We start from the raw sequence: 10,791 nt of genomic DNA, 5'->3' as shown, positions 1-10,791 counted from the left end.
CGATCGTTGTTGCTTTTGTGCTAGCCTTCTTAAGGCATACTTGTCTAACTTATGTCTGTACGCAGATATTGTTGCTTCCGCTGACTCTTGTGTATTCGAGTCCTCGAGGCCCCTGGCTTGTAATATAAAGCTTGTATTATTTTAATTTGTGTCTAGAGTTGTGTTGTGATATCTTCTTGTGAGTCCTTGATCTTGATCGTACACATTTGCGTGTATGATTAGTGTACGATTGAATCGAGGGCGTCACAAGTTGGTATCAGAGCCGACTGCCTGTAGGTAGACCCCTTTCCAACTACTTGGCCGAAGTTGAGTCTAGTCACTGAAAAAAAACTTTTACTAACATTGGCTGTGTGTCTTACGGGCCCTCGTCGCCATTGGGTGGTATTAGGATCTTTTACTCCTCATCTATACTCTGGGACTCTGATCTCTCTTCCATTCGGGTTAAAAGATTTTACTAACTCTAACTTTAGGTTCTCGTAACCACTTCCTACCGGAGAGCCCCTTTAGTCCAGATGATCGCTTGCTGCTTTAGAAGATTTCGAAGAGACTCTTCGATGTTTCCCCGAAACCCTTGTGCCCTTCGCTGTTGCAATTCCATATCACCGATAAATCCCTCTCGATAACTACATACACCTGTCGTTTATATTGTCATCCCCAGTTGATCTTGTTATTACAAGATGCCTTGTAATACTTTCAGGTATTTCGAGAATCCATTGTGCCTGCTGCATTGTAGCTCCTTTTCCGCCTGTATAAGTGTACGAATAATTCCTCACAATTATCGGGGATTCGTTCATCCCTTATTGTTTAGATATTTCACAGAAGTCTTTGAAATACCATTTGATCTTTCGAAAATCCTCCGCAGCCTATTATTGTTGAAATTCTTGTTTGCTTGCATTATGGTTAATTCCATATTTCTAGCATCTTCTTGTTTGATCCAATATGTCGCGAATGCTCGTAATCCTCAATCAGATCCTAGCATTCATCGCATTGTAGAATTGAACCAAACAAAACAGCTAACTAAACACCACAACATAGGGATGGCAACGGGGCCCCGTACCCGCCAAGCCCATGTGGTTTTCATCTATTAAGGGGTGGGGATGGGCGAAAAACATCCCCATGGGGATATTTACCAAACTAATTTATTCCCCATCTTATGGAGAAGAAAGATGCTAAACCTAGACTTATTCGATGGGTTCTCTTGCTACAAGAATTTGATTTACATATCACTGATAGAAAAGGAGCTGAGAACCCTATAGCTGATAACTTGTCTAGGCTTGAAAATGTGCTTGCTGACCCACTACCTATTGATGATAGTTTTCCTGATGAGCAGTTAGCTGCAATAAATGTTTCTCATAACACTCCTTGGTATGCTGACTATGCTAATTACATTGTTGCTAAATATTTACCACCTAGCTATACATACCAAGAAAAGAAAAAAAATCTTCTATGATTTAAGACATTACTTTTGGGATGACCCACATCTTTCTAAAGAAGGATGATGTCTACTACGCAACTTTATCCTTGTAGACGTTGTTGGGCCTCCAAGTGCAAAGTTTTGTAGGCAATAACAAATTTCCCTCAAGTGGATGACCTAAGGTTTATCAATCCGTGAGAGGTGTAGGATGAAGATGGTATCTCTCAAACAACCCTGAAACCAAATAACAAAGAGTCTCTTGTGTCCCCAACACACCCAATACAATGGTAAATTGTATAGGTGCACTAGTTCAGCGAAGAGATGGTGATACAAGTGCAATATGGATGGTAGATAGGTTTTTGTAATCTGAAAATATAAAAACAGCAAGGTAACAAGTGCTAAAAGTGAGCGAAAACGGTATTGTAATGCTTCGAAACAAGACCTAGGGTTCATACTTTCACTAGTGCAAGTTCTCTCAACAATGATAACATAATTAGATCATATAACAATCCCTCAACATGCAACAAAGAGTCACTCCGAAGTCACTAATAGCAGAGAAACGAAGAGATTATTGTAGGGTACGAAACCACCTCAAAGTTATTTTTTCTGATCGAACTATTGGGAAATTCCTATAACTGTCACAAACAGCCCTAGAGTTCGTACTAAAATAACACCTTAAGATACACATCAACCAAAACCCTAATGTCACCTAGATACTCCAATGTCACCACAAGTATCCGCGGGTTTGAATATACGATATGCATCACACAATCTCAGATTCATCTATTCAAACCAACACAAAGAACTTCAAAGAATGCCCCAAAGTTTCTACCGGAGAGTCAAGACGAAAACATGTGCCAACCCCTATGCATAAGTTCACAAGGTCACAGAACCCGCAAGTTGATCACCAAAACATACATCAAGTAGATCACGTGAATATCCCATTGTCACCACAGATAAGCACATGCAAGACATACATCATGTGTTCAAATCCTTAAAGACTCAATCCGGTAAGATAACTTCAAAGGGAAAACTCAATCCATTACAAGAAGGTAGAGGGGGAGAAACATCATAAGATCCAACTATAATAGCAAAGTTGGTGGTACATCAAGATTGTGCCAAATCAAGAACACGAGAGAGAGAGATCAAACACATAGCTACTGGTACATACCCCCAGCCCCGAGGGTGAACTACTCCCTCCTCGTCATGGAGAGCGCCGGGATGATGAAGATGGCCACCGGTGATGGTTTTCCCCTCCTACAGGGTGCCGGAACGGGCTCCCGATTGGTTTTTCATGGCTGAAGAGTCTTGCGGCGGCGGAACTCTCGATCTTGGTTCTATTCAGGAGGTCTGGGGATATATAAGAGGTGTCGGCGTCAAGAACAAGTCATGGGAGTCCACAAGGGGACCACAAGGTTGGGGGGGAGTCCCCACCCTTTTGGTGGCCTCGAGACTCCTTAGGTGCATCTACGGTACTCCGTGGGCTTCTTTTGGTCCATAGAGAATCGTCGTAAAGTTTCATGTCAATTGGACTCCGTTTGATATTCCTTTTCTGTGAAGCTCAAAAACAAGGAAAAAACAGAAACTGACACTGGGTTCTAGGTTAATAGGTTAGTCCCAAAAATCATATAAAATAGCATATAAATGCACATAAAACATCCAAAACAGATAATATAATAGCATGGAACAATCAAAAATTATAGATACGTTGGAGACGTATCAGGCATCCCCAAGCTTAATTCCTGCTCGTCCTCGAGTAGGTAAATGATAAAAACAGAATTTTGATGTGGAATGCTACCTAACATATTTATCAATGTAATTTTCTCTATTGTGGCAAGAATATTCAGATCCATAAGATTCAAAAGAAAAGTTTAATATTGACATAAAAACAATAATACTTCAAGCATACTAACAAGGCAATTATGTCTTCTCAAAATAACATGGCCAAAGAAAGCTTATCCCTACAAAATCATATAGTCTGGCTATGCTCCATCTTCATCACACAAAATATTCAAATCATGCACAACCCCGATGACAAGCCAAGCAATTGTTTCATACTTTCGATGTTCTCAAACTTTTTCAACTTTCACGCAATACATGAGCGTGAGCCATGTACATAACACTATAGGTGGAATGGAATATGGTGATTCTGGAGAAGACAAAAAGAAGGAGATAGTCTCACATCAACTAAGCGTATCAACGGGCTATGGAGATGCCCATCAATAGATATCAATGTGAGTGAGTAGGGATTGCCATGCAACAGATGCACTAGAGCTATAAGTTTATGAAAGCTCAAAAAGAAAGCTAAGTGGGTGTGCATCCAACTTGCTTGCTCATGAGGACCTAGGGAAATTTGAGGACGCCCATCGTTGGAATATACAAGCCAAGTTCTATAATGAAAAATGCCCACTAGTATATGAAAGTGACAACATAGGAGACTCTCTATCATGAAGATCATGGTGCTACTTTGAAGCAAAAGTGTGGTAAAAGGATACTAGCATTGCCCCTTCTCTCTTTTTCTCTCATTTTTTGGGCCTTCTTTTTTATTTAGCCTTTCCTCTTTTTTTGTTTCCTCACATGGGACAATGCTCTAATAATGAAGATCATCACACTTTCATTTACTTACAGCTCGATACTTAGAACAAAATATGACTCTATGTGAATGCTTCCAGTTCCGATGGTGTATCGGAATGTGCAATGAATCAAGAGTGACATGTATGAAAGAATTATGAATGGTGGCTTTGCCACAAATACGATGTCAACTACATGATCATGCAAGGCAATATGGCAATGATGGAGCGTGTCATAATAAACGGAACGATGGAAAGTTGCATGGCAATATATCTCAGAATGGCTATGGAAATGCCATAATAGGTAGGTATGGTGGCTGTTTTGAGGAAGGTATATGGTGGGTTTGTGGTACCGGCGAAAGTCGCCCAGTACTAGAGAGGCTAGCAATGGTGGAAGGGTGAGAGTGCGTATAATCCATGGACTCAACATTAGTCATAAGAACTCACATACTTATTGAAAAATATATTAGTCATCAAAACAAAGTACCACGTGCATGCTCCTAGGGGATAGATTGGTAGGAAAATGCCATCGCTCGTCCCTGACCGGCACTCATAAGGAAGACAATCAAAAAATATCTCATGCTCCAACTTCGTTACATAACGGTTCACATGCGTGCATGCTACAGGACTCACAAACCTTAACACAAGTATTTCTCAAATTCACAATTACTCACTAGCATGACTCTAATATGACCATCTTCATATCTCAAAACAATCATAAGGAGTCAAACTTCTCATAGTATTCAATGCACTTTATATGAAAGTTTTTATTATATCCCTCTTGGATGCCTATCATATTAGGACTCAATTCATAACCTAAGCAAATTACCATGCTGTTTAATGACTCTCAAAATAATATAAGTGAAGCATGAGAGTTCAACAATTTCTTCAAAATAAAACTGCCGTTGTGCTCTAAAATGATATAAGTGAAGCACTAGAGCAAACGACAAACTACTCCAAAAGATATAAGTGAAGATCATTGAGTAGTCGAATAATTATGTAACTATGTGAAGACTCTCTAACATAAATAAAATTTCAGATCTTAAGTACTTTATTCAAACAGAAAGTGAAATTAAATAAAATGGCATTGCAAGGATAACACATATCATGTGAAGAAGCAAAAACTTAGGCTCAACCAAAACTGACTGAGAGTTGTTGAAGAAGAAAGGTGGGATGCCTACTGGGGCATCCCCAAGCTTAGATGCTTGAGAATTCTTGAAATATTAGCTATGATTGCCTTGGGCATCCCAAGCTTGAGTTTTTGTGTCTCCTTAATTTCTCTCATATCACGGTTTCCCTAAATCTTAAAAACTTCATCCACACAAAACTCAACATGAAGTCATGAGATAAGTTAGTATAAATCAACGCAAAAACCTTATCATTCTCTACTGTAGCAAATCACTAAAATTATTATTTGACATTGCATACTAAATGCCTCTGCATATTTAATAGTCCTATCCTCAAATAGAATCTTTAAACAAGCAAACATATGCAAACAATGCAAATATAACAACAATCTGTCTAAACAGAATAGTCTGTAAAGAATGCAAGAGGAATCATACTTCCCTAACTCCAAAAATTCTAAAAAATAACAAGACTATAGAGAATTTGTTGTTACTCATTGCGTAAAAATTTCAAGATTTTATCATGTTTTTACTATTCACAAATATTCAAAACATAACATCAAACTTTCTGTTTTTAAAACAACAACATATAGACTTGAAAAATAAGCATGTTAAAGGCTATACTTGACATTTTTATTGAACTAAAAGATGCAAAACATTACTCTAAATAACAGCAAGCAAATCCTAATAAAATAAAATGACACTCCAAGCAAAACACATATCATGTGGTGAATAAAAATATAGCTCCAGCTAAGGTTGTCGATGAACAGAGACGGAAGAGGGGATGCCATCCGAGGCATACCCAAGCTTAGGCTCTTGGTTGTACTTTAATATTACCTTGGGGTGCCTTGGGCATCCCCAAGCTTAGGCTCTTTCCACTCCTTATTCCATAGTCCATCGAAACTTTACCCAAAACTTGAAAACTTCACAACACAAAACTCAACAGAAAACTCGTAAGCTCCATTAGTATAATAAAGCAAATCACCACTTAGGTACTGTTGTGAACTCATTTTTTATTTATATTGGTGTAATATCTAATGTATTCCAACTTCTCCATGGTTCATACCCTTCGATACTACTCATCTATTCATCAAAATAAGCAAACAACAGATAGAAAACAGAATCTGTCAAAAATAGAACAGTCTGTAGTAATCTGTAACTCTCAAATACTTCTGTAACTCCAAAAATTCTGAAAAATTAGGAAAACCCGAGAAAATTGTTTTTAACCTTCTGCAAAAATAATCAGTATTTTATCACACTTTTTTTAAAAATGATAATTGTTTTCCTGAGCCAAAAGTTTCTGTTTTTCAGCGAGATCAAATCAACTATCACCATAGGTCTTACTAGGCACTTTTATTGAAAAAAATCTATAAAACATGATTACTACAGTAGCATAATCATGTGAACACACAAAAACGGTAGTGGTAAATATTGGGTTGTCTCCCAATAAGCGTTTTTCTTTAATGCCTTATTAGCTAGGCATGATGATTTTCAATGATGCTCACATAAAAGATAAGAATTGAAGCATAATTGGAGCATCATGAAGCATATGAATAGCACATTTAAGTCTAACCCACTTCCTATGCATAGGGATTTTGTGAGCAAACAACTTATGGGAACAAGAATCAACTTGCATAGGACGGTAAAACAACCATAACTTCAAGATTTTCAACACATAGAGAGGGAACTTGATATTATTGCAACTCCTACAAGCATATATTCCTCCCTCATAATAATTTTCAGTAGCATCATGAATGAATTCAACAATATAACCATCACATAAAGCATTCTTTTCATGATCTACAAGCATGGAAATTTTACTACTCTCCACATAAGCAAATTTCTTCTCATGAATAGTAGTGGGAGCAAACTCAACAAAATAACTATCATGTGAGGCACAATCCAATTGAAAATTAAAATCATGATGAAAAGTTTCATGGTTATCATTATTCTATATAGCATACATGTCATCTAGATAGCAACTTTGTTCTCATAATCAATTGGAACCTCTTTCGAAATAGTGGATTCATCACTAAATAAAGTCACGACCTCTCCAAATCCACTTTCATAATCATTATAAGATTCAACACCCTCCAAAATAGTGGGATCATTACTTCCTAAAGTTGACACTCTTCCAAACCCACTTTCATCAATATAATCAGCATAAATAGGAGGCATGCTATCATCATAATAAATATTCTCAGCATAACTTGGGGGGCAAAAAATATCATCTTCATAAAACATAGCATCTCCAAGCTTGTGGCTTTGCATATCATTAGCATCATGGATATTCAAGAAAATCATACTAACAACATTGCAATCATGCTCATCATTCAAATATTTAGTGCCAAACATTTTAATGCATTCTTCTTCTAACACTTTGGCACAATTATCGGAATCCTTATTTTCACGAAAGACATGATAAATATGAAGCATATGAGGCAACCTCAATTCCATTTTTTGTAGTTTTATTTTATAAACTAAACTAGTGATAAAACAAGACACTAAAAGATTCGATTGCAAGATCTAAAGATATACCTTCAAGCGCTAACCTCCCCGGCAACGGCGCCAGAAAAGAGCTTAGTTGACGGGGTGTTAGTGCCGCTTACCTAGCCTCCCCGGCAACGGCGCCAGAAAAGAGCTTGATGTCTACTATGAAACTTTATCCTTGTAGACATTGTTGGGCCTCCAAGTGCAGAGTTTTGTAGGACATTAGCAACTTTCCCTCAATTGGATGACCTAATGTTTATCAATCGATGGGAGGCGTAGGATGAAGATGGCATCTCTCAAACAACCCTGCAACCAAATAACAAAGAGTCTCTTGTGTCCCCAACACACCCAATACAATGGTAAATTGTATAGATACACTAGTTCAACGAAGAGATGGTGATACAAGTGCAATATGGATGGTAGATCTAGGTTTTTGTAATATGAAAATATAAAAATAGCAAGGTAACAAGTGCTAAAAGTGAGCAAAAATGGTATTGCAATGCTTCTAAACAAGGCATAGGGTTCATACTTTCACTAGTGCAAGTTCTCTCAATAATGATAACATAATTAGATCATATAACAATCCCTCAACGTGCAACAAAGAGTCACTCCAAAGTCACTAATAGCGGAGAACAAACGAAGAGATTATTGTAGGGTACGAAACCACCTCAAAGTTATTCTTTCCGATCGATCTATTGGGCAATTCCTGTAAGTATCACTGATACATCTCCGTCGTATCTATAATTTTTGATTGTTCCATGCCAATATTATACAACTTTCATATACTTTTGGCAACTTTTTATACTATTTTTGGGACTAACATATTGATCCAGTGCCTAGTGCCAGTTCCTGTTTGTTGCATGTTTTTTGTTTCGCGGAAAATCCATATCAAACGGAGTCCAAACGGGATAAAACTGACGGAGATTTTTTTTGGAATATATGTGATTTTTGGGAAGAAGAATCAACGCAAGACGATGCCCGAGGGGGCCACGAGGTAGGGGGGCGCCCCCCAGGGGTCAGGCGCACCCTGGGCCCTCGAGGCCACCCCGTAAGGCGGTTCGTGCCCTTATTTCGCCGCAAGAAAGCTAATATACGGATAGAGATCGTGTCCAAAATTCATCCCAATCAGAGTTACGGATCTCCGGTAATTTAAGAAACGGTGAAAGGGCAGAATTAGGGAACGCAGAAACAAAGAGAGACAAAGAGACATATCCAGTCTCGGAGGGGCTCTCATCCCTCCCACGCCATGGAGACCATGGACCAGAGGGTAAACCCTTCTCCCATCTAGGGAGAAGGTCAAGGAAGAAGAAGAAGAAGGGGGGCTCTCTCCCCCTCGCTTCCGGTGGCGCCGGAGTGCCGCCGGGGCCATAATCGTCACCACAATCTACACCAACACCTTCACCGCCATCATCACCAACTCTTCCCCCCCTCTATGCAGCGGTGGAACCCCTATTTTACCCGCTGTAATCTCTACTTAAACATGGTGCTCAACGCTATATATTATTTCCCAATGATGTATTGGTATCCTATGATGTTTGAGTAGATCCGTTTTGTCCTATGGGTTAATTGATGATTGTGATTGGTTTGAGTTGCATGTTTTATTATTGGTGCTGTGCTATGGTGCTCTCCGTGTCACGCAAGCGTGAGGGATCCCCGCTGTAGGGTTTGCACTATGTTCATGATTTGCTTAGGGTGGGTGGCGTGAGTGACAGAAGCACAGACCTGAGTAAGTAGGTTGTTTGCGTATGGGAGTAAAGAGGACTTGATGCCTTATAATGCTATGGTTGGGTTTTATCTTAATGATCTTTAGTAGTTGCGGATGCTTTCTAGAGTTCCAATCATAAGTGCATATGATCCAAGAAGAGAAAGTATGTTAGCTTATGCCTCTCCCTTAAATAAAATTTTAATAATGATTACCGGTCTAGTTATCGATTGCCTAGGGACAAATAACTTTCTCATGACAACAAGCTCTCTACTAAAACTAAATTAGTTGTGTCTTCATCTAAACAGCCCCTAGCTTTTATTGACGCGCTCTTTATTATCTTGCAAACCTATCCAACAACACCTACAAAGTACTTCTAGTTTCATACTTGTTCTAGGTAAAGCGAACATTAAGCGTGCATAGAGTTGTATCGGTGGTCGATAGAACTTGAGGGAATATTTGTTCTACCTTTAGCTCCTCATTGAGTTCGACACTCTTACTAATCGAAAGAGGCTACATTTGATCCCCTATTCTTGTGGGTTATCAAGAGCTTTTTCTGGCGCCGTTGCCGGGGAGCAATAGCGTGGGGTGAATATTCTCGTGTGTGCTTGTTTGCCTTATCACTAAGTAATTTTTATTTGCTATTCTTAGTTGTTTTATATCTTTAGTTATGGGTAGGAAACGCAAAATACCAAAAAAATTAGTTGTACCTACTGAACGAATGGTTGAAGAACCACTCAAAATCTATCACACTACTAAAGCTTTTTACTTGGATCATCTTTGATCCCTGTGTGCTCGTGCTGAAACCCAACTAGCTTAGTTGAGGGAAAATCTTTAGATGAACATGCTTGTTATGTCCGACACCGCTTATCTCAAAAAGGGAAACTTTTACTGGATAAAATTCATCGTCTGCAATGCTATGCTTGGAATTTATGTGAAATATATGGTGTTACTTGTGTATCTGAAAACCCTAAGAAACACCTTCCCTACCAATGTGAGTTTAGTGATAATGGAATCGTATCTTCATATGCTAAGGGTGTTTATAATTACTATGATGTTCAACAAATTGAAGAATTTGTTGCTTTTAAGGGTGCTTATGAAATTGCTTCTTTGATTGAAAAGTATGATGTTACTCTTTACAAATCTGAAAATTTTGCCATGCTTAAATATTGTTATGATAATTATGCTTCTAATGCCTATGTTAAACCATATATTGAGGACTCCTCCGTTGTCCAAGAAGAGACTAATATTTTGCAAGAGTCTATGGAAGAAGAAATTGATGAAACTATGAGCTCATTGGATGGAAAAGATGATGAGGAGAGCGAAGAACAAAAGGAGGAAGATCGGATTAGCTACCCGTGCCCACCTTCTAATGAGAGTAACTCTCCAACTCATACATTATTTAATGTCCCTTCGTTCTTACCGAAGGATGATTATTATGATGATTGTTACGATCCCATTGATTCTTTTGAAATACCCCCTTTTGATGAA

Source organism: Triticum aestivum, chromosome 3A (genome assembly GCF_018294505.1).
Source record: "Triticum aestivum cultivar Chinese Spring chromosome 3A, IWGSC CS RefSeq v2.1, whole genome shotgun sequence".
Taxonomy (NCBI): domain Eukaryota; kingdom Viridiplantae; phylum Streptophyta; class Magnoliopsida; order Poales; family Poaceae; genus Triticum; species Triticum aestivum.
This window is presented reverse-complemented; position numbering follows the sequence as displayed.